The sequence below is a fragment of the Dipodomys merriami genome, unplaced genomic scaffold, assembly GCF_024711535.1.
Source record: "Dipodomys merriami isolate MVZ:Mamm:240054 unplaced genomic scaffold, mDipMer1.0.p SCAF_5, whole genome shotgun sequence".
Taxonomy (NCBI): domain Eukaryota; kingdom Metazoa; phylum Chordata; class Mammalia; order Rodentia; family Heteromyidae; genus Dipodomys; species Dipodomys merriami.
The window spans coordinates 28,877,162-28,899,717 of NW_027206068.1; the positions used below are offsets into that span (position 1 = coordinate 28,877,162).

Genomic DNA, 22,556 nt, shown 5'->3' on the forward strand with positions numbered 1-22,556 from the left:
TGTGAGTACCATATCCCTTGGAAACCAACAGGATAGTAGATGTATCTTAAAAGGGCAAAGGTTGCACTAGGAATGATTAGGCAGCATAAGGAACCATTTTGGACTAGATATCAGAGGCTCATGCCCATAATCATAGCTACTCAAAAGGCTGAGATCTGAGGACTGGGGTTCAAAGCCAGCCTGGGAATATAAACTAAGAAGCTCATCTCCAGTTAGACAGCAAATATCACAAGTAATGGTAAGACAACTCGAGTGTTAGATTTCTGGCCTTGAGTGAAAAAGTTCAAGGATAGTACCCAGGACCAAGATTCAAACCCCAGTACCAAAATAGAAAAAAAAAAAGTTGGGGTGGGGGGTGATAAAATAAGTATTTAGCAAACCTGTGGTGCTGGATTAACTGTGCTGTCTCCTTGTTCAGCCAGGGGAGGGTGCTGTGCACTCCCTTCTCCAGCACTCAGCCCAGCTGCTCAAGATTGCACTGAACTGCCCTGGAGCTCTCATCTGGGGTCTTGTCCCCTGCCCCTTGTTCTACTCAGTGGATCTGGGGGTAAGTGAAGATCCTCCTGGACTAGATAAAATGGAAAAGTGGCCCAAAGGTCATGATGGATTTTACTGGAATGAAAGAAGTTCATTTCTCCAGATGCCTGACCCACACATCATTATTTAGAAGGAATGAGTAAGAGGGGAGGCCAGAAGCAGCGCTCCTTATTCTGGCCATTCAACTTGGATCAGGGCCAGCCTAACTGATCCTTTGAGATGCACCAGCTTTGACTTTTCCTGTCCTTGAGTGGCAACTTGGAAGTTGGCTGTCAAGTCTGGAATATCATTGATAAATGTTCATTTGACAGGGAAATCCACAGAGATCATGGTTGTCATCCAAGCTCTGTTACTAACCAGGCATGTGATCTTGAGCAAGTCACAATCAAACTAAATTGCTTGACCCTTACTCTGTCTGTGAATCCTTGTAGGGTGGAATATGAGTCCCATGGTTCTCAACAGCTCATGTGTGGTTCCATTGTACTTGCACTGCCTGTGGCAGTCTTCCTGTAAAGAAACAGCAATTGCCAGACATGATGGCTCATGCCTATAATCCCAGATACTATGAAGGCAGAGAGCAAAGCAAAGGATGTATTTCTATTGGTGAAATAGGGAGTAGCTATGATGAAAGGCACCAATCTAGGAAATTTACATTCAATATAATGATTTTAAATCCCAGCACTGCCAAATATATATCAGTGGAGTAAGAAGCCAATTTTTACAGTGGAGTAAGAAGCCAATTTTTACGTGTGTATATGTGTGTGTGTGTGTGTGTGTGTGTGTGTGTGTGTGTGTGTGAAAGTCTGGGGTCTTAGATATGATATACAATATGTGTGTAAATATATGTTATATATTAAAATGTATATAAATATTATTTTTTGCCAGTCCTGGGGCTTAAATGCAGGCCCTGAGAACTGGGCCTGAATTTCTTTTGCTCAAGGATGGTAAACTCCCACTTCACGCCCAATGCAACAAAGTTACCCAGCCCCTGAGTTCAAACCCCAGGGAAGGCAGAATAATGGTGCAAGTTCCAACCAGGGCCTTTTTTTTTTTTTGGACAGGCACCAGGCTTGAACTCAGGTCTTGGCAATTCTACACAAGGCTTGGGTGCAACCCCTTCAGCCACAGCAGATCCTGGTATCCTGGGACCAGAGGTCAACTTCCATGGCTGCCAAAACAAAAATAAATAAACAAAAACAAAAAAATAAAAAACAGAAAACGAAAAAAAAGCAGGAAGTTCCAGACAGCAGTTTTGCATGGTTTTTTTCTTTACAGTGTGGCCATCCTGGATCTTAATGGCACAGCCTGAAAAATGGACATAACCTTTTATTGCTGCAGGCTGGCAGGCTATAAGTGTCCAACCTGGGACTGGCACATACAAATGGAGGGGGATGCTAAGAAATTCATTGCTATATATATGAATACTAAGGGAATGTTATAAAAGTAATAATTAAATTAATAGTTAATGATTCTATTATAGAATTATACACAATAATTATAGAACATTGACTAATTTTTAATTAATACTTTATTAAGTATTCAACCATGATAATTAAATGGAGGCATAAGTTATTACCCAATAATTAATAGTAATAGATATAATTTGATAATACATAGATATCTCTCATTCTATATTATATAATATTATATATCTATATATAAATACAGCAATCTACATATCTATCCATTTATATATTAGCCACTCCTGGGGTTTGGTCTCAGTTCCTTGGAACTTCCCAGTGGCTTAATTTGCTGGAGGCTGGTGCGCTACCACTGATCCATTGATGAACTGGGGATTCTAGGCTCTGATTTCAAATCCCAGCACTGCCAAAATTTATAGGTGGAGAAGCCAATTTTCACTTGTTTATTTTTATGTGTAAAAGTCCTGTGTCTTAAGTATACTATATGATATACAGGTAGATATGTCATATAAATGTATATACATATTATTTTTTACAGTCCTGGGAACTGGGCCTGAATATCTTTTGTTCAAGAACAATGAGCTCCCACTTCACCCACAGCGCAATGGAGTTACCCAGCTCCTGAGTTCAAATGTCAGGGATGGCAGAATAAAATAGTGCAAGTTCCAAGCAAGGCCTTTTTTTTTTTTTTTTTTTTTTGTCATGCACAGGGCTTGAATTCAGGTCATAGCAACACTGCCTGAGCTTCGATTATGCTAGGCTGAGGTGCAACCTCTTGACCCACAGCCAAACCTGGTATCCTAGGACCTGAGTTCAATTCCTGGGGCTGGCAAAAACAAACAAACAAACAAACAAAAAAACGGAGAACAAAAAAGCAGGAAATTCCAGACAGAGTTTTCACATTTTTTCCTTTGCATTGTGACCATCCTGGGTCTTAATGACATGGCCTGGAAAGTGTGCATGACCTTTCATTGCTGAAGGCTGGTGTGCTATCAGTGGAGCCACAGCCAAACCAGGCAAACTAGGCCTAAAGTTCAAATCCTGGGACTGGCACATACAAATGGTGAGAGGTGCTAAGATACTCATTAATATATATATATATATATATATATATATATATATGAATACTAAGGGAATATTATAAAAGTAATCATTAAATTAGTAGTTAATGATTCTATTATAAAATTATATACAATAATAATAGGACACTGACTAATTTTTAAGTAATACTTTAAGTATTCAACCATGATAATTAAATGGAGGCATAATTTAATACCTAAAAAATTGGTGGTAATATATTATGTATAATTTAATAATACATAGACATCTCTATACATATATATATAAATATATGTATATATACACATCTATCTTATTTATATATTGGCCACTTGTGGGGCTTGATTTCAGGTCCTTGGAACTGCCTGGCACTTAATTTGCTGAAGGCTGGTGTGCTACCACTGAGCTATTGATGAACTGAGGAATCTAGGCCCAGAGTTCAAATTCCAGCACTGCCAAAAATTTATAGGTGGAGTAAGAAGCCAAGTTTTACATTTGGAGTTTTTTTTTATGACAGTCCTGGGTCTTAGGTATAATATATACTATATATGTAAATAAATATAAATGTAGATAAATATTTTTCCCAGTCTTCGGGCTTGAAGTCTCAGGACCTGGGAACTGGGCCTGAATTTCTTTTTGTTGTTGTTGTTTTGTTGTTGTTGTTTTTGGTCAGTCGTGGGGCTTGAACTCTGGGCTTGGGAGCTGTCCCTCAGCTCTTCAGCTCAAGGCGAGCACTCTACCACTTGAGCCACAGCGCCACTTCCCTGAGTTCAAATGCCAGGGATGGCAGAATAAAATAGTACAAGATCCAAGTGAGGGTCTTATTTTTTTTTTTTTTGCCAGTCACAGGGTTTGAACTCAGGTTGTGGCAACTCTGCCTCAGCTTCAAATATGCTAGGCTGGATGAAATCTCTTGGCCCATAGCCAAAACTGCCATCCTAGGACCTGAGCCTGAGCTACCTGTGCCAGGCTCAGATACTCTTTTAATAAATTATCTTGGCATGTCACAGCACTGTGCATTGCTACCTGTTGTTCATGCTCTGCTCTGAGTCTTTTTCATATGTGATCTCTTTCTTTTCAGTAACACAATGGTGTCAAACACTATTTACTTTGCTCCTATGTATATTAATAATTAATAATTAATAATAATAAATAAGTTAACAGGTTTGAATACAATGACTTTATGTTTTTATTTTTATTAGGATTTGAATTCAGAGCTTTACACTGTTTGCCATGTTTGCTTGGACCACACTTCCAGAGAGATAAAATCTCAAAGACTTTCCTGCCCTGGGTGGCTTTAAACTGGGATCCTCAATATGTCAGCCTCCTGAGTAGCTATGATTAGAAGAAAGATCTCCAGCTTTGAATGATGTATGACATGCCCTAAAGACAAACAACTATCAACCAAGAATACTGTACCCAGCTAAACCCTCCTTCATAAGGGAAGGCCAAATAAAAACCTTCCATAGTATAGGAAAAACTGAAACAATATATCTCCACCAAACCAGCCCTACAAAAGATACTTAAAGATGTCCTATACATGGAAAACCAACAAGACAATAATAAAGGCCAAGGAACCACACCCAAACTGAGAATCTAAGAACCATAGGAATCTAAGAACCAATTGTCACAGCCCCAAGAAGGTGGATAACATGGCAGGAACTACCAAATACCTCTCAGTCCTAATTCTCAAAATTCATAGACTTAAATCTCCAGTTAAGCAACATAGACTGTCTAGTTAGATTAAAAAGCAAGATCCTTCTATCTGCTGCCTTCAAGAGTCACACCTTGCCCATAAAAACAAACATTCTGAAAGTGAAAGGCTGGAATAAAATCTACCAAGAAAACGGCCCCCATAAACAGACAGGAGTTGCAATTCTAATATCAGATAAAATAGACTACAAATTAAAATTAGTGAGAAGAGATAAAGAAGGTCACTACATACTAATTAAGGGATATCTCCTTCTAGAGAATATTACAATTCTAAATACCTATTCACCAAACAACAGAGCACACAAATTTATCCAAGAAACAATACTTTCCTTAAATCTCACAAAGATCCAAAGACATTAATTGTTGGGGACTTTAACACACCACTATCCCCACTAGATAGATCAACTGGGCAAAAACTCCACAGAGGTACCACAACAACTAAACAACTGCATAGATCAACTAGATTTAACAGACATCTACTGAATATTTCACCCAGCAGCATCACAATACACGTTCTTCTCAGCAGCACATGGAACATTTTCCAAAATAGACCATATTTTAGGTCACAAAGCAAACTTGTCCAAATTCAGAAACATGGAACTCATGCCATGCATTCTCTCAGACCACAAGGGAATAAAATTAGAACTCAACACCAAAAGCCACCAAAGAAAGTCCTGTAACACATGGAGGCTGAACAACACACAGTTGAATCACCAGTGGGTCATGGAAGAGATTAGAAAGGAAATTCAAATGCTCATGATAGACAACAAAAATGAACACACAAATTACCAGCTCCTCTGGGACACAGCAAAGGAAGTACTCAGAGGCAAGTTTATAGCTCCGAGTTCTTACATCAACAAATTGGAGAGATCTGAAACCAACAATTTAATGAGATATTTGAACCTCCTTGAATAAGAGCAGCAAGATAAACCCCAATCCAGTAGGTGGAAAGAAATAATTAAAATTAAATCAGAATTAAATGAATTAGAATAAAAAAAATAGAACAAAACAAAAGGTTGGTTCTTTGAAAAAATTAACAAAATTGACAGACCCTTGGCAAATCTTATCAAAAAAAAAAGAGAACACACCCAAATAAACTCAGAGCTGAGAATGAAAACATCACCACATAAACAACCAGATTAAGAACATTATAAAGGAATACTTCACAAAACTTTATGTTAATAAGCTTGAGAATCTGGGAGAAATGGACAATTTCCTAGCAAATATTGATATGCCAAAACTAAACCAGGATGAGTTAAACCAACTTAACAGACCCATAACAAGCATCGAAATAGAAACAGCAATAAGAGACCTCCCATCTAAGAAAAACCCAGGATTGGATGGATTTACAGCGAAATTCTACAAGGCCTTCAAAGCAGAACTCACACCAACACTCCTCCAACTCTTCAATAAAATTAAAAGAGAAAGTTCACTACCAAACTCTTTCTATGAAGCCATCATAACCCTCATCCCAAAACCAGGCAGGGACTCATCAAAGAAAGAGAACTATAGACCCATTTCTTTGATGAACATCAATGCAAAACTTCTCGACAAAATTTTGGCCAATCCAACAATTCATCCAAAAAATCATACACCATGATCAAACAGAATTCGTTTCAGGGATACAAAGCTGGTTCAACATATGCAAATCAATTAATATAATTCATCACATCAACAAGAGCAAGGATAAGAACCACATGATTATCTCAATAGATGCAGAAAAAGCATCGACAAGATCTAACATCCCTTTATGATGAAGGCTCTGGAAAAACTAGGAATCCATGGAACTTTCCTCAATAAAGGCAATGACAAACTTACAGCCAGCATTATATTTAATGGTGAAAAACTAAAGCCATTTCCTCTAAACTCAGGAAGGACATAAGGATGTCTACTCTCTCCACTTCTTTTCAATTTAGTATTAGAATGTCTAGCTACAGCAATAAGAAAAGATGCAAACATAAAGGGGATCCAAATAGGGAAAGTTGAAGTAAAACTCTCCCTCTTTGCAGATGACATCTTTTTTTAAAGAATCCCACGGACTCCATTCCCAAATTACTCAAGCTGATTTGAAACTTTGGCAAAGTAGCAGGATATAAAATTAACCCTCAAAAATCAATGGCTTTTATGTATGCCAACAATGAGAAGAGCACGGCTGAAATCAGGAGAGCAACTCCATTCATAATAGCCCCACAAAAAATAAAATACCTAGGAATTAACTAAAGAAGTGAAGCACCTCTATGATGAAAATTTTAAAAACCTGAAAAGGAAATCAAAGCAGAACTTAGGAAGTGGAAAAACCTCCTATGCTCCTGGATCAGAAGTATCAACATCATGAAAATGACAGTATTTCCCAAGGCTATCTACAAATTCAATGAGATACCTATCAATATTCCAACCTCATTCTTCAAGGAAATACAAGAAGCAATCCAAAAATTGGAACAATAAAAGACCCCGAATAGCAAAAACGATCCTTAATAGAAAGAACAGTGCAGGAGGAATATCAATACCAAATTTCAAACTCTACTACCAAGCCATAGTAATCAAAACAGCTTGGTACTGGCACAAGAACAGACCTCAGGACCAATGGAATTGAAAACCCAGAAATGAACCCACAAACCTACAGCCACCTAATCTTTGATAAGGAAGCTAAAAAAAATAGAATGGAAGAAAGACAACCTCTTCAGTAAATGGTGCTGCAAAAATTGGTTAATCACTTGTAGAAAACTAAAGCTAGATCCTTATATATCATTCACCAGAATCAACTCCAAACGGATCAAAGACCTCGGAGTCAAAGCAGACACCCTAAAAACATTACAGGAAGGAATAGGAGAAACCCTAAGTCTCCTAGGCAGTCTGAAATTTTCTCACTAGAGACCCAGAAACACAACAAATCAAAGAAAGGTTGGACAAATGGGACAGGATGAAGCTGCAGAGCTTCTGCATGGCAAAGGACATAGCTAGCAAGATCAATAGAAAGCTCACGGATTGGGAGAAGATCTTCACTATCCATACAACAGACAAGGGTCTCATATCTACAATATACCTGGAACTCAAAAAATTAAATCCCCAACAACAAATCCTCAAAGAAACAACTGCCTAATTGATAAGTGGGCTAAAGACTTAAAGAGAAACTCTTCTGAAGAAGAAAGAAGGATGGCCAATAGACACATGAAGAAATGCTCAACCTCCCTAGCCATAAAAGAAATGCAAATCAAAATAACATTGAGATTCCACCTCACCCCGGTTAGAATGGCTATAATAATGGACTATAATAGCAAGAGATGCTGGAGGGGATGTGGACAGAAGGGAACTCTACTGCATTGTTGGTGGGAGTGTAAACTTGTTCAACCACTTTGGAAAGTAGTATGGAGATTCCCCCAAAAGACTGCACATAGAGCTCCCCTATGACCCAGCAATCCAACTTTTGGGCGTTTACCCAAATGATCACAAACAAGACCATAATAAAGCTACCAGCACAACAATGTTTATTGCAGCATTATTTACCATAGCTAAGATATGGAACCAACCCAGATACCCCTCAGTAGATGAATGGATCAAGAGAATGTGGTATATATATACACAATGGAATTCTATGACTCCATCTTTAGAAAGAATGGCATTGCCCCATTTGTTAGGAAATGGAAAGACTTGGAAAAAAATTACATTAAGTGAAGTAAGCCAGATGCAAAGAAAAATAGGTCCCATGGTTTCCCTTATTTGCAATAAATAGTATATATCTGAGACAAGGAAAAAAGGTCAGATAAGATGATGTTAAGCAGCCGGGCGCTGATGGCTCACGCCTGTAATCCTAGCTACTCAGGAGGCTGAGATATGAGGATCATGGTTCAAAGCCAGCCCGGGCAGGAGAGACTGTGAGACTCCTATCTCCAATAAACCACCAGAAAACCAGAAGTGGCGCTGTAGCTCAAGTGGTAGAGCGCTCGCCTTGAGCTGAAAAGCTGAGGGACAGAGCCCAGGCCCAGAGTTCAAGCCCTATGGCTGACCAAAAAAAAAAAAAAAAGATGATGTTAAGCAAAATGAACCCCAAGATAAGGACACAGCTGTTTTTTTCTTTCTTGCTATTGTTTCTAATGTCTTTATAAGATACCACATGATTTTTTTGTTGTTTGTATGTCCGTCCCCTATGGTATAACTGTATTTAATATTGATATAATTTGGGGAGAAGAAGGGAAAAAAACAAATCATTTAAAATAGGGACACAGGGGGCTGGGAAGGTGGCTCAGTGGTAGAGCTCTTGCCTTGCATGCCTGAGGCCCTGGGTTCGATTCCTCAGCACCACATAAGCAAAAAGAAAAAAGCCGGAAGTGGCGCTGTGGCTCAAGTGGTAGAGCGCTAGCCTTGAGCTGAAGAGCTGAGGGACAGCGCCCAGGCCCAGAGTTCAGACCCCACGACCAGACCCCCCCCCAAAAAAATAGGGATACAGGTGGACCCATTACAACAGTGATAGTACAAGATGCTGTGTCGAGAAACGAACTTTACAATTTAGGTGGGGGGGGGGGGTGAATGTAGTTGTGGAGAGGGGAGGGAAGGGATGGTAGCGGAAAAAACAAAGCAGGAAGAGGAAGCAACAATGCTTGATAAGAAATGAACTCATTACCTAGCTCATGTGATTGTAACACCTCTGTACAGTATTTTCACAATAAAATCTTACTTTAAAAATAAATAAATGAAAGCATTCCTCTTGAGTCTCTTCCAGATTGTGCCTCTTCCATTTGCTGCAGGACCGGGGGCAGGAACGGCGCTGCCCTCCAGCTCTGCCTCCGTGGCCCTGGTGGACATTTCTGCTGGTGGTGATCCTGAGGGGAGCTTGTTGCTCTGCCCTGTTTCCCCTAGGCCCTTGCAGTTTGCATCAGATGCTTCTGGACCTGGGCAGCCCAGCTGAGGTCCCTCTCCCCCTGTGGGGCCCCTGTCCACATATTACATAGGATGGGGGAGAGAATCAGCCCTGCTGCCCACCTGCCTCTCCTGCTCAGGCGCTGGGCAGGTCCATTCACTGGGGTGGCCTATGGGGAGGGGCGGTGTTGCTGCTGCTGCTGCTGCTGCTGCTGCTGCTGCTGCTGCTGCTGGAGCAGGGGCAGGCTTGCTGCCCTCAGTCTCCCCCTCTGTGCTGGTTATGCAGGGGCTGCAGAGGAGGCAGGGGAGGCACACAGATACAGTGCCTTTCCTGCCACCCTCCTCCTGCTGCTGCTCAGCAGGGTGGCGCACAGGTGCACTGGCTCTCTTGACTTGCACGTTTAGGCAGGAGGGGTGTGTAGGCCAGGGACAAGGCGGACGCCCAGGAAGCAGGTGCTTCACCAGGCAGCTCAGGTCAAGCCCCTGGTCTTGCTGCTCCTGTAGAATCCAGTAGGTTCCCATCGCAGCGTTGAACATCCTGCCAGACAGGGCTGCCCGCACCTCTCCTGGGTTAACTCCCATATAAGTGCCCAGGAGGTGCAGGGTGGCAGGGTCCGGCTGGTTCACAGCAGTCTGGCTGGGGCTGGGTGAGGCTACCCTAGTTGTCTTGAGCCAGGGATGGCGCATTGCTTTCCTCACCGAGGGCCTCTTCTTGGGGTCCTCCGTCATTAGGTAGGCTAACATTCTTCGGAGTTCAGGGGAAAAACATTCTCGTATGTCAAACTTGCCATCTAAAACCTGTTTTTTGAGTACAACCCATGACCTGCCTTCATAGGCCATGTCACCCATGACCATAAAGTACAGCAGCACCACCAGGCTCCAAATGTCCACCTTGGGGCCCTGGTTACTCTGCTACTTGATCATCTCAGGGGCTTAGTAGGCCAGAGTCCCGCACTCCTTGTCCAGCTGCAGCCCGGGCAGGAACCGTGTGCTCAACCCAAAGTCACATAATTTGGCTGTGCCCCTGCGGTCCAGCAGGATGTTCTCTGCCTTGATGTCCCTGTGCGCAATGCCATTGTCACGGCAGTATTTGACCACCCTCAAGATCTGCCTGAACACGGGCCTGGCCGCCTCCTCCTCCCCCAGCCTGTCCACCTTTTGCAGGTGGTCCACAAGGTCTCCTCCATCTAGTACTCCATCACCAAGTACATCTGCTGCTCTGCTTCTACCATCTCAGAATTTCATGATGTTCAGGTGCTCCACAGCCTTCAAAATGTCCAATTCAGTGGCGAAAAGGAGGCTGTCATACCTGTCAAAGACTTTAACAACCACCAGGGTGTCCGTGGGCAGGTGCTTGGCCAACTTGATGGGGGTAAAACCCCCCTCAAGGATGGTCCTCAGCACCAGGTAGTGAGCCCTGAGGAGCTCCTTGTCTGAGGAACTGGCCTCAAAGCCCTGCCGGGACCTCGCGATGCTGACCAGGGAGAATATTAATGAACAAAGAAAGAAAACAAAACCAAAGATTATCAAATATAACCAAGTAGAACAAAATACAATGAAACAAAATAGAAAAAAACAGAATTAAATGTTACAAAATATAAAATACAATGAATGGAATAAAATATATAATATATGATAAAAGAATAAGATGTCAACAATCTACAATAATAGCTATACTGAACTAAATAAATGAATAAAATGTAACTACTATCTAACGAATATATGTAAGAAAACAAAATCTAATACATAAATATAGAAGGAAGAAATTTAGAATAATAATAATGAAAAACACCTAAATACTAATTTAAAACAAGGAAAATGAAAATAGAAGCAAAAATGTTAAGTTAAAGAAAAAATAAACTAAAAAGAGAAACGAAAAACAAACTAACAGTAAAACTGTAAAAAAAGTAAAAAATGAAAATTAAAGGAAATGATATATAAAGAAAATAATTACAACTAAAACAACAGGAAAATAAAAAAGGCAAAACAACAAACCCAAAGTCCAAACATCAAAGCCAAATCACAATCCAAATGCCCAAACCCAAAAATCAAACAAAATCAACACACAAAACCCAGAAACCCAACAAATCACCATACAACCAACCAACTGAACTCCAACCTCCCAACTACTTACAAGAGTCCACCAGGGGTAGGGGGTGGAGAGGGGAAGGGATGGTATGGGGAAACAAAGGAGGAGGCAACAATGCTTGATAAGAAATGTACTCACTCTCTTGGCCAGGTAATTGAACCCCTCTATATGGTATTTTCACAATAATAATAAAAAAGAAATAATAGACTTTAAGGAGATCCACACACTTATTACCTTGATGCGATTAAACAGATGTCATCAACCTTCAGTTTAAAAGTAAAAATTTGAAATGAAACGAAAAAAAAAAGAGTCCACCAGTCACCACCCTCTATATATACCAAGTAACAGTTACCTCACAATGGCATCTATGATGTCACAACAGCCGAGGGCCCCGCCCATCTGGGCATAGCCCCCTGTGACCATCCCAGTTCCTGGCCTTCAGGATGCTTCTTAGATGTGTGTGCCTGCACTTGCTTTGCCCTCAGGACCTGGGCACTGTCCTTTGGCTTTTACACTTAAAGCTGGTGCCCTTCTAGTTGGGCCACAGCCCAAATTCTATCTTCTTGGTGGTTCGTGGGAGATTATGGACTCAAGGATTTCCAGTCCAGGTTGCCTTTGAATTGGCATCCTCACATGCCAGCCTCCTGCTTAGCTAAAATGACAGGCATTATTAGCCTTATGCTTGCAAGACACTTTGAGTTAATCATAATGTAAGTATAGCACAAGTTTTCTTAGATGGTTATTTAGATTGATAATATTTCTCTCAATTGCAATCTAGTCAGAGTATGGTTGCTCATGTCTGTAACCCTGGCTCCCTAAAGTTAGAATTTGGCAAAATAGTCCATGAGAGTTCATGGCAAGGGAAGACACCATCAGCACGTGCATGCTTCATCCCAGCTAAGGTGGCAAATGGACAATGGGATGGGATTCAGGCTGTGTGTGCAACAAAAGCAAGTCCCTTTCTCAAAACTCACCAGCACAGATTTAGATGTCTGGAAACTGGATTCAGTGTCAGAAGGTCAGTCTAAGGTCAACCACTTCACCAAAACACAAACCTGTCCTATTCTTCATCACCCTTTTTGTTTCTGCTTTAATATTACCATTACCTTTATTTAGAATGACCATAGGAAGGCTACTCTGAACACATTATTTTTTCATTCAATTCAGATGAGGGTCAAACACTAGTTTGATATGACATTTAGAACATACAGGTTCATTATGAACATTTATCTACCTAGCTGACCCAAAGATGACCTTCAGAATTTATAAAGAGCCTATTAATTTTCTCATCAAAAACAAAGGAGGCCAGAGATATGTAGCTGAATATATTCAGCCTTGAACAAACTAATTACCAAACCCCAAATCTTGTCAACAATAGCATATGGGTCCCACATATGGGTCTTTCAGAAATGAATAAATAATGACAAAAATTTCAGACACAAAGTTTGAGGAATTTATTTTTACAGATCTTCCCTGAAAAAGTGTTTTTTTCATGGTCAAGTTCAACTTCCTTAGAATTATTCCTTATAAGGATAAAGAGAAACTCTGAAAAGATATGGTTATGGATGTTTGTACAAACTAGACCTCTTCTTTTTACATACCAAAAGCAACTCATGCATTCCAAGTCCTTAAACAGTAGTGTATTAAGATACTCATTGCCTGTAAGTGGCAGCCTGAGACTTCAGACATAAGGATGAAATGTAGCATCTTAACCATGTGAAACACACCTTGAACAAGCCCCAGCAAGACCTCACCTAAAATGCTTTTTCATCCTGATTTCTACATTCCCTATGACAAAGGCAGAAGGGGGAAATGACACTAAAAGATAAAAACACTGAGTCCAAAAACACATGACAACAGCCCTCTGTGGTCCTTCCCTGTCTCTCCAAGTCACACAAAGCCAAGGCATCTCAGAATGTCAGGTGACTGAAAGGAACCCCTCCTGCTAGTCACATCAAGTCCAGCTGAGGTTACCTGACAATCAATCACTTTCATGTGCAGATCATCTCCACTGTGATTAGGATGCAGTGTCTGGACTGAGAGGAGAGAGAGCCCAGGCAGAGAAAGGGCTCTGGGGAGAGGCTGTGGCTTAGTCTTTGTGGGTGCTGGTAGTCTCTAGCTCTCCTGCGTGGAACAGGGTCCTTAGGTAGAGAGAATAGGCTGCGGGGAATGGCTTGGTCCTGTGTGGGTTCTGACTGACTATAGCTCACAAGTCCTAAGTAGAGGCTTTCCTGAAAATAGACACTAGACTCTACTTTGGGGGTGGTGATTTGGTCTTTGGTGGGGCCTAAGGGACTATAATTTCCCTAGTTGAGGTAGGATCTTGACTTAGAATTGACCTTAGAGGATGGTGGTGAGTTTGAGGAATGAGGCTTGGTCCTGTGACCTTCCCAGAGACTGAGGAAAGGAAGAATGCTTTGTTCCTGTGGCTTCCTATCAGGAGGCTAGACTACTGCTCAGGATGTCTTTGTCCCTGAGATTCATTCACCTGTGGAAACCCCATCATGATTGTCATAGCATCAGGAGCCAGGTCTTTGCTATACTTTACACCACCAAAGTGGGTACTGTGGGATGAAATTAGAGCACTTTTACCCAGGCAACTTCCTGGCCATGCAAGGACACCAAAGAGTTGCTGTCTCTGATCCAGAAAGCATGGCTCAGGCCTTGGTCTTGGACCTACTACTTCTATTCTGTGAGCCATCAGTATCTGTTGGTGAAAACAACAACAAACAAACTCACTACTTAAGGGGTTTTGTTATAGTTTCTGCAAGGTGACCCTTTTCACCTACAACACAGGCCTACCCCATGTTACAGGCATGATACCTGGCATGAAATGGCCTAGAGAAAGTTTTTGATTATAGTATGATACATTTTGTACAGCTGCCTCCAGATTCAAACCTGCCTTTAACTCTAACCCATGCACAGGCTTTTAAATCGGCTTTGTAACGAGGGCTACACAGTAGGAAGGGACAAGGGAGCACACAGGGTCTCATAGCAGTGGCGCTCCTAGCCATGACACCGCAATCCTGAAGACAGGTGTCCCAGGTGCGCCCAGGCGGACTTTCCAGCTTTAAGCTGGTCCCAAATCGCTGGTTCACCCCCCGTGTGACCTGTGACCTCCGTGTCCCCTGGCAGAGCAGAAGTTCGCGGCGAATCTGGTAGCCCTCCCCACGCCAAAACCAGAGGGCAGTGCGGACACGGACCCTGGCCCCCGCACCGCAGCCCGCGCGGCTCCCTGGACCATGGCGTTGACACCCGAGGGCATCTTAGAAAGTTCTCGGTGCTCTGCGGGAGCCCTGGTCTGGCAGATCCGGGCGGCCCGCGGCCCCGGGCCCCCCGCGGGGCGGGGCGGGCGGACTCGGGTTACGGGAGCAGCGAGCCGCCCGCACTGACCGCCCCGACGCCCGCACTGACCGCCCGCCCGCCCGGACCGCGGCACGGGACGCAGCGGAGCTCAGCGCAGCGGCAGCGGCGGCTCCGCCCAGGGCAGCCCCGGGCACGCCGGCCGGTGAGTGCGGGGTTCACCGGGGTCCCGAGCGCGGACGAGAGGCGGGTGCCCCTTCCCCCCGCCCCAGAGAGCCTCGGCTGGGACGCGAGGCCCCTCTGCCCAACACCCCACGTCTTGAAGCCCGGATTTCCACTTCCAGGAACGAGGTGGCTAAGAGCCTTTCCGTCCTACAATGGGCTCTGGTCTCCTGCCACAAACCCTCTGTGCTGCTTATGCGGTGCGCGCCTCGCAGATCTGCCTGAGTAGTAAGGGCATGCTGGCTATGGAGGCGACGGAGACATGGATGAGGACCAGTTTGTTTGGACTGCCTGCCTCCCTGCCTGCGAGAATCTATTCCCTGCCCTTGGTGGATGAGTTGCTATCAGCTTGGTTTCACAGCGAAGGAAGGAAGGGAGGAAGGAAGGAAGGAGGGAGAGAAGGAAGGAAGGAAGGAAGGAAGGAAGGAAGGAAGGAAGGAAGGAAGGAAGGAAGGAAGGAAGGGAGGGAAGGAGGGAGGGAGGGAGGGAGGGAGGAAGGAAGGAAGGGAGGGAGGGAGGGAGGGAGGGAGGGAGGGAGGGAGGGAGGGAGGGAGGGAGGGAGGAAGGGAGGGAGGGCAGATGATGAGTACAGTGCCTCTTGATCAAATGTCACCCTCGAACATTCTCACCCAGTGCTCCCAGCCCACCCTTTCCCTCATTTAAATTTTAGTTTAGGTATTGATTTTTTTGCCATATAACAAAGCAATTTATGTCTAGCATGCAGGAAGAATGTACTTTAGATGTGAGTGTATGATGTAGGAAGTTGAATTACAATAGCAAAGTGTAAGCCTTTTTGAACTTGAAATCTGAATGCGGAGGCAATGCTGGCAAACCCAAAGCCTGACAAATGCAAGTCCTCCACCACAGAGCTGCAGCCCAAGCTGAGACTCATTTTTGCCTGTCCCTCCTTCAGATTGCTAGGTCATGTATACTATTGTTTGAATCTGGAAGACCAAAGGCCAGGGAATCCAGTGGAGATAGTGCTCAGGACCAAGGTTCAAGCCCTGTATGAGAAAGAAAAAAAAAATGATGAAAGAAAATGAGTATCTGGCAAACCTGTGGTGCTGGGTTAACTATGCTGTCTCCTCTCACCCAGGGGAGGGTGCTGTGCTCTTCCTTCTCCAGTTCTCAGTCCTGCTGCTCAAATTGCACTGAACTGCCCTGGAGCTCTTATCTGGGGGTCTTGTCCCCTGCCCCTTGTTCTACTCAGTGGATCTGGGTAAGTCAAGTCCCTCCAGAAACTAGAAAAAACGGAAAACTTACCCAAAGATCATGATGGATTTTACTGGGATGAAAGAAATCATTCACATTTCCAGGTGCCTGACCCAAACAGCATTATTTGAAAGGAAGTTATAAGTGAGGAGACCAGAACCAGTGCTTCTTTCAACTTGGATCAGGGCCAGCCTAACTGATCCTTTGAGAGCAAACAGCTTTAACTTCTCCTGTCCTTGAGTGGCAACTTGGTAGTTGGTTGTGAAGTCTAGAATATCATTGATAAATGTTCATTTGACAGGGAAATCCATGGAGATCATGGTTGTCATCCAAGTTCTGCTACTAACCAGGTATGTGATCTTGAGCAAGTCACAAACCAGTTAAAATTGTTTGGCTTTACTCTATGAATCCTTATAGGGTGGAATATGAGTCCTAAGGTTCTCAACAGCTAGTGAGTGGGTCCATTGTACTTGCATTGCCTGAGAATTTTCCTGTAAAAAAAAAAAAAAATAGCAGTTTCCAGACAGGATGGCTCATGCCAGAGATCAGAAGAATCATGACTCAAAGCCAGTCTGGCCAAAAAGCTAATAGGACTCCCTCCCAGCTTGTAGCTGGGCGTGGCAGCATTCTCTCTCACCTGAGCTACAAAGGAAGTTGTTAATAGGATGATCATGAGCCAGATCATCCCAGAAAAAAAAAAAAAAGCATGATCCCGTCCCCAAAATGACTAAAGCAAAACTAACTTGGGGGCCTGGTTTAAGTGGAATCATGGCTCATGAGTCCCTGGGCACAGCTTGGTTACTGTTAATTTTTTTTAAGATTTTGATTTAATTGGACTGGGTGTGCCTAGGCATCTCTACTTTTTAAAAGTCCCGCCCCCGGGAAATGTTAATATCCAACCTTGATAGAGAATCACTGGGTTAAAAATAACCAATAAGAACTGATTCTGAGATTGTGTCATCTTGTCCACAAAATTCCCATTATCTACAAGCTGCTCCAGCTTTGCAGCACTCCTACACTACACCAAGTGCTACTAGGCATCAGATGTCCTTGTCACAGGTGGTGCTCTCCAAGTCATTCAGTGCTCAGGGATGGGCTCTGCCTTCTTGCCACCTTCTATTCCCACAATGCTTTGCTAAGTTCTGAGCTCCCTGTACATTTTGATGGACTGAATTCATTGTAACACTGCCTACCCCAGATCATCAGCTCCCCTGAAAGGTCCCAGGGACTATTTCATCTCCTCTGTGGATATCCATGCCAGTGTTTCATTGCCTCTTGAAATTGTCTCCTTGAGGTCATCTTTGACTTGTTGAAGTGGCCAAGAATGGTGTCAGCAAGGGATAAGGACAATCACCTTGATTGTGTCTGAAATAGGAGCTTCCCTGTCCAAATCAAGATAAAAAATGATCCTCACACCTTCTCAAGTAGTCAGGGACTATTGAGTTACCAAAACTGGGAGAGGAAAGAGAGTTTAAAACCTTATTCACTTCTTGGGACCTAACTCTGTTGCCATGACATTATAAATTCTATAGATGTTTACACTTGTTATTCTTAGATTTAACAATATAACTTGTGAAAGCATAATCCATGGTCCTTATTTTGGTTGTCCTAGCCTGTTTACCCACACCCTTTATATCAACAATACCTAGAAAACAATAATCAGTGCTATCAGATCATACAAGAGACAGATACTAGTTTATATAAAGGGAGAAAACATTAAAGAGGAACCAGAACCAGGGAAAGAGCTAGCTGAGAAGTAAGAAACTGAGTCTAATTCCTTTCTTCATCCTCTCTGGTGGTCTTGAGTCTGCTCTCAGTTTGTTCTTCAGATTTCTACAATGCAGGCAACGCATTGTAAGGTGAAGATGGGTTACTGCAAGTTAGTGTGAATAACAGCAGCCCTGTGTGCTTTGTATCTTCATCATTGTTCCCATGGCCTTTTTTTCCCACCAAATCAGCCTCTCCTAATCCTCTACTTTTGATAGAATTTAAAGCTGTAGTTGGGGAAGAAAGCTGAACAGTTAAGCTCAAAAACCTGTGAAGGCTGGACATTACTTTTTTTTTTTTTTATTCTTTTTGGTCCGGTCATGGTGCCTGAACTCTGGGCCTGAGCGCTGTCCCTCAGCTCTTCAGCTCAAGGCTAGCGCCCTACCACTTGAGCCATAGCACCACTTCCAGCTTTTTTCTTTTTTTGCTTATGTGATGCTGAGGAATCGAACCTAGGGCCTCAGGCATGAAAGGCAAGCACTCTACCACTGAGCCACCTTCCCAGCCCTGGACATTACCTTTATAATAACAATTTTTAAAATTAGAGAAAAAACACCTGTATCACTTGCAGTCTTTCAAAGTAAGGAGACTTGAAGACTTGATACCATCTCAATCTTAAGCCCAGAGGAGCTTTGCCCAAGAAATGGGACAAGGCAGACATGGACTGAGTCTAAATGCCTGAAATGCAGTGACAGCGCAGTTCAGCTCAGCCTGTATAGAGATCACTGCCTCTTTAGAAAGGAAATCTACTTGCCAGTGTTTCACCTCTGTAATCCTAGCTTACTCAGAAGTCTGAGATCTGAAAGTTTGAAGCTAGTTGAGGCATAAAAGTCCTTGAGACTCTATCTCCAGAATAATGAGCAAAAAGCTGGAAGTATGTGGATACAGGCACAAGTGGATAGAGGACAAACCAAGTAAGCAAGCCAAGCAAGTTCAAGATACTGAGTCAGACTCTAGTAGTAGGGGAGTAAAGAAAAGAAAGGGGAAGAGAGGGAGAAAGGAGGAGGAGGAGGAAAGAAAGGAGGAAGAAAGGGAAGGAAGGAATACATCATGTTTAGTGTCTATTTCTATACAATATGCAATAAAATCACTCTTACTTGATATATTCAGAGTCACGAAATTGATCAATAATCAATTATAAAAATAAACAATAACCGGGCACTGGTGGCTCATGTCTATAATCCTAACTACTCAGGAGGCTGAGATCTGAGGATTGAGGTTCAGAGCCAGCCCAGACAAGAAAATCCATCAGACTCTTATCTCCAATAAACCACTGGGAAACCCGAAGTGGAGCTGTGGCTCAAGTGGTAGAGCACTCACTTTGAGCTGAAGAGCTCAAGGACAGCACCAAGGCCCAGAGTTCAAACGCCATGACCAACAAAAAACAAATAAATGAATAAAGTAGACCCACAGATAATCTAGATATTTCGAGTATGGGGTAATGACTTTAAAATAACAATAATAAACATGTTAAGAAAAAAAAGGTTACAAAATGGATGGAACGATGGATTCTTTTACTTGCTCAAATGTATTTAAAAGAATCAGTGAGCTGGGTGCCAGTGGCTCTCACCTGAAGTGGTGCTGTGGCTGTAGCAGTAGCGCACTCGCCTTGAGCTGAAGAGTGCAGAGAGAGTGCCCAAGCCCAGAGTTCAAGCCCCATGACCGACGGGGAAAAGAAAAAGATTCAATTAGCACTCTAAGATAAATTGTCTGAAATTAAGATTTACAGAACAGACCATAGCATAAAACAGAATTAGTAAAATTGAGAGCAGTGAATGAAAAAAAAAATGGGAACAGAAGAGGTATGCAAAATGAAGTTTGCTTTTTTTATTTAAAAAAGGCATATTCATGATTCCCAGGAGTGAAAGAATTGGGGGAGGGGGGACAGTATTTGAAAATGATTGGTTCTAAATCAATCAACATATTGTTAGCTTAGTGGGCCATGCAAAACTAGTATTTTTAAAGTCAGACTTCACGAAATAAAGAATTTTGCATGGAAATGATACTGTAAGTGAAAAACAGGTTTTACTGACGACACATATGTGAAGTTCAGAAGAGGTTAAATATACAAGAAAATCTCATGAAGACTGTTTATTTATCAAAACTTCCAGTAGATGGATTTCAAACTAGTTTATCTTTTTATAAAAAAATTTTTTGGTGGTACTAGAGTTTGAATTCAAGGCCTATTAGGCAAGCACTCTATCATTTGAGTCACACTCTCAGCCCTAGGAGGTGGATTTTAGGAGAGATTAATTCCTGGGAAATTGAGTCATATAAATAAAAGAGATACTGGGAAGAATGGAATTCACTTTAATAGGATCAGGAGGACTGAGTAATGAGTTTAAGATAGTTTGTGGGTTGCTGGAAAAACTGTTCTTTTACACCTTCTGGTAATGTGGAAATGAAAGTGAGTGAAGGACCCCTCAGGATAAAATCTTAGGCAAGGAACACTAGTATTTCACATTTTGATAAATACTTCTAAATTACCATCAAAAAATAGAAGCTAAACTAAATCATCCTCCCAATTGAATAGGAAAGTTCATACCCTCATCTGCACTCTTCTCTTTCCGTGCACAGATCTATGCGCTATCTCTCCCTCATTCTTTTTATACCAGCCCACCACACATACCTCGTGGTGACGTGTCAGAAATATAGAAAGACAGAAACACCGATTTCTTTCCATAGTGCCAGAATTTATTGCATTACAACATATCCACAAGCTGCATAAATTTCATTGGAATGCACTCACCAACTCCTACTAACGTTATTTGACACTGCAACACAGATTTTTTTCTTTTTGTCGGTCATGGGGCTTGAACTCTGGGCCTCGGCACTGTCCACTCAGCTCTTTAGCTCAAAGTTAGCACTCTACCACTTGAGCCACAGCACCACTTCCAGTTTTCTGAGTAAGAGTAAGAGTCACACGGACTTTCCTTCCCTGGGCTGGCTTTGAATCGAGATCCTCAGATCTCAGCCTCCTGAGTAGCTAGGATTATAGACGCTCAGCCACATATCCTTTTTGTTCCAATTTTAAGTATACATATTACTCTCATTACCCTTTATAAACATATTATTCATATTTATATTATATTTATAAACACAAATTAACAGATTACCTTTTATAAAATAAGCTAAGGTAATCTTAAGACAGAATTAAAGAGGCTGTATTTTCAGAAAAGCTGTCCTGGAGTACCAGAGAGCTAATAGAGATGAAAGAGGAAAAAAAATCTCTGTAGGAGCTAAGAACTTGCACAAACTCCAAGTGCAGTTATTCAAGGCACAGAGCTGTCAAAAGCATGTCTGGGTATCAGGCTATTTCCAGTGTCACTTTGAAGTGGGCAGTGTCAAACCCATTGCTTTATAAAATGAAGGTGGTCAAGGCTATGAATGACCTAAACGTGTGGTTCTGTACATGAAGTAACCCAGAGCAAGTTCTTCTCAACTATTTTCCACAAACTTCTCTGCTTTCTACACCTAAAACTACAAAGTCTACAATTCACCTGCATATTGTCTGCCTGGGAGATTCCTCTTACCCCAAAACAATGATTTTGAGGTTTCTTTTCCACAGAACCACTTCAGGTCCTTATGTCAGGGCTGGGAGAGGGGGGAAAGGAGAGAGAGAGGGAGAGGGAGAGAGAGAGAGAGAGAGAGAGAGAGAGAGACAGAGAGAGACAGAGAGAGAGAGACAGAGACAGAGACAGAGAGAGAGAGAGAGAGAGAGAGAGAGAGAGAGAGAGAGCGCTGACACTCTTCGCCATACTACACTCTATTCTCCTGTCACTCGGGCACTTCCTCCGCTTGTCCAAACCTTCCAGGTTGGCCTACATGTACTCTTAACATTTTTAATTGTAAAGATGCTGTACAGAGGGGTTACAGTTGCATGAGCAAGGTAATGAGCACAGTTCATAGCAGCTCTGCCCCTGGGTCTATGACCCTCGACCTTCCGCTTCAGCCACCATCACTCCTGGGTCTGTGACGCTCCGTATCCTCGGCCCACACTCGCCGCGGTACCCAAATCTGAATCCGCCTTTCCTCGCGCTCTTCCCTCCCTCCTCTCCTTCTCGGTCTCCCGTCCCTTCCACTCCCCACTCTCGACCCACGAGACTCCAGTACCTCGCAGACCTGAGGAATGTAGTTGTCCTTAAAGTAGTTCCTGAGCCTGGGGGTGGCAGTGCGTAGCGAAGCCATGGCCAGAGGCCGGACTGAGCATCTGCACTTTGCCTCTGGACAGCAGTCGCGCGGCCTCGAGAAGACCGCCCGCTTCCGGGCGTTGCCTGGCAACCGCGTGGGGGGCGGGGGCGGGGCCGTGGGCGGGGCGAGCCTCCTGCGACGGCGCAGTCTGAGCTTCCCGCCGAACCAGCGCCCCTGGAGGAAGCTGC

At 43.0% G+C, this 22,556-nt stretch overlaps 1 long non-coding RNA gene across 2 annotated transcripts; it reads right to left on the reverse strand.

The window, feature by feature from the left end:
* Positions 1 to 15,857: 15,857 nt before the first annotated feature.
* Positions 15,858 to 22,411, reverse strand: LOC138810075 (uncharacterized). 2 transcript variants are annotated; one of them, XR_011367016.1, is made up of 3 exons: positions 22,291 to 22,411; positions 19,748 to 19,791; positions 15,858 to 16,202 (listed from the first exon to the last, which is right to left on the reverse strand). It is a non-coding gene; the product is annotated as an uncharacterized lncRNA (long non-coding RNA). The 2 variants fall into 2 exon arrangements; XR_011367015.1 differs by lacking the exons at positions 19,748 to 19,791; positions 22,291 to 22,411 and adding exons at positions 16,462 to 16,901; positions 17,604 to 17,913.
* Between the last annotated feature and the right edge of the window lie 145 nt (positions 22,412 to 22,556).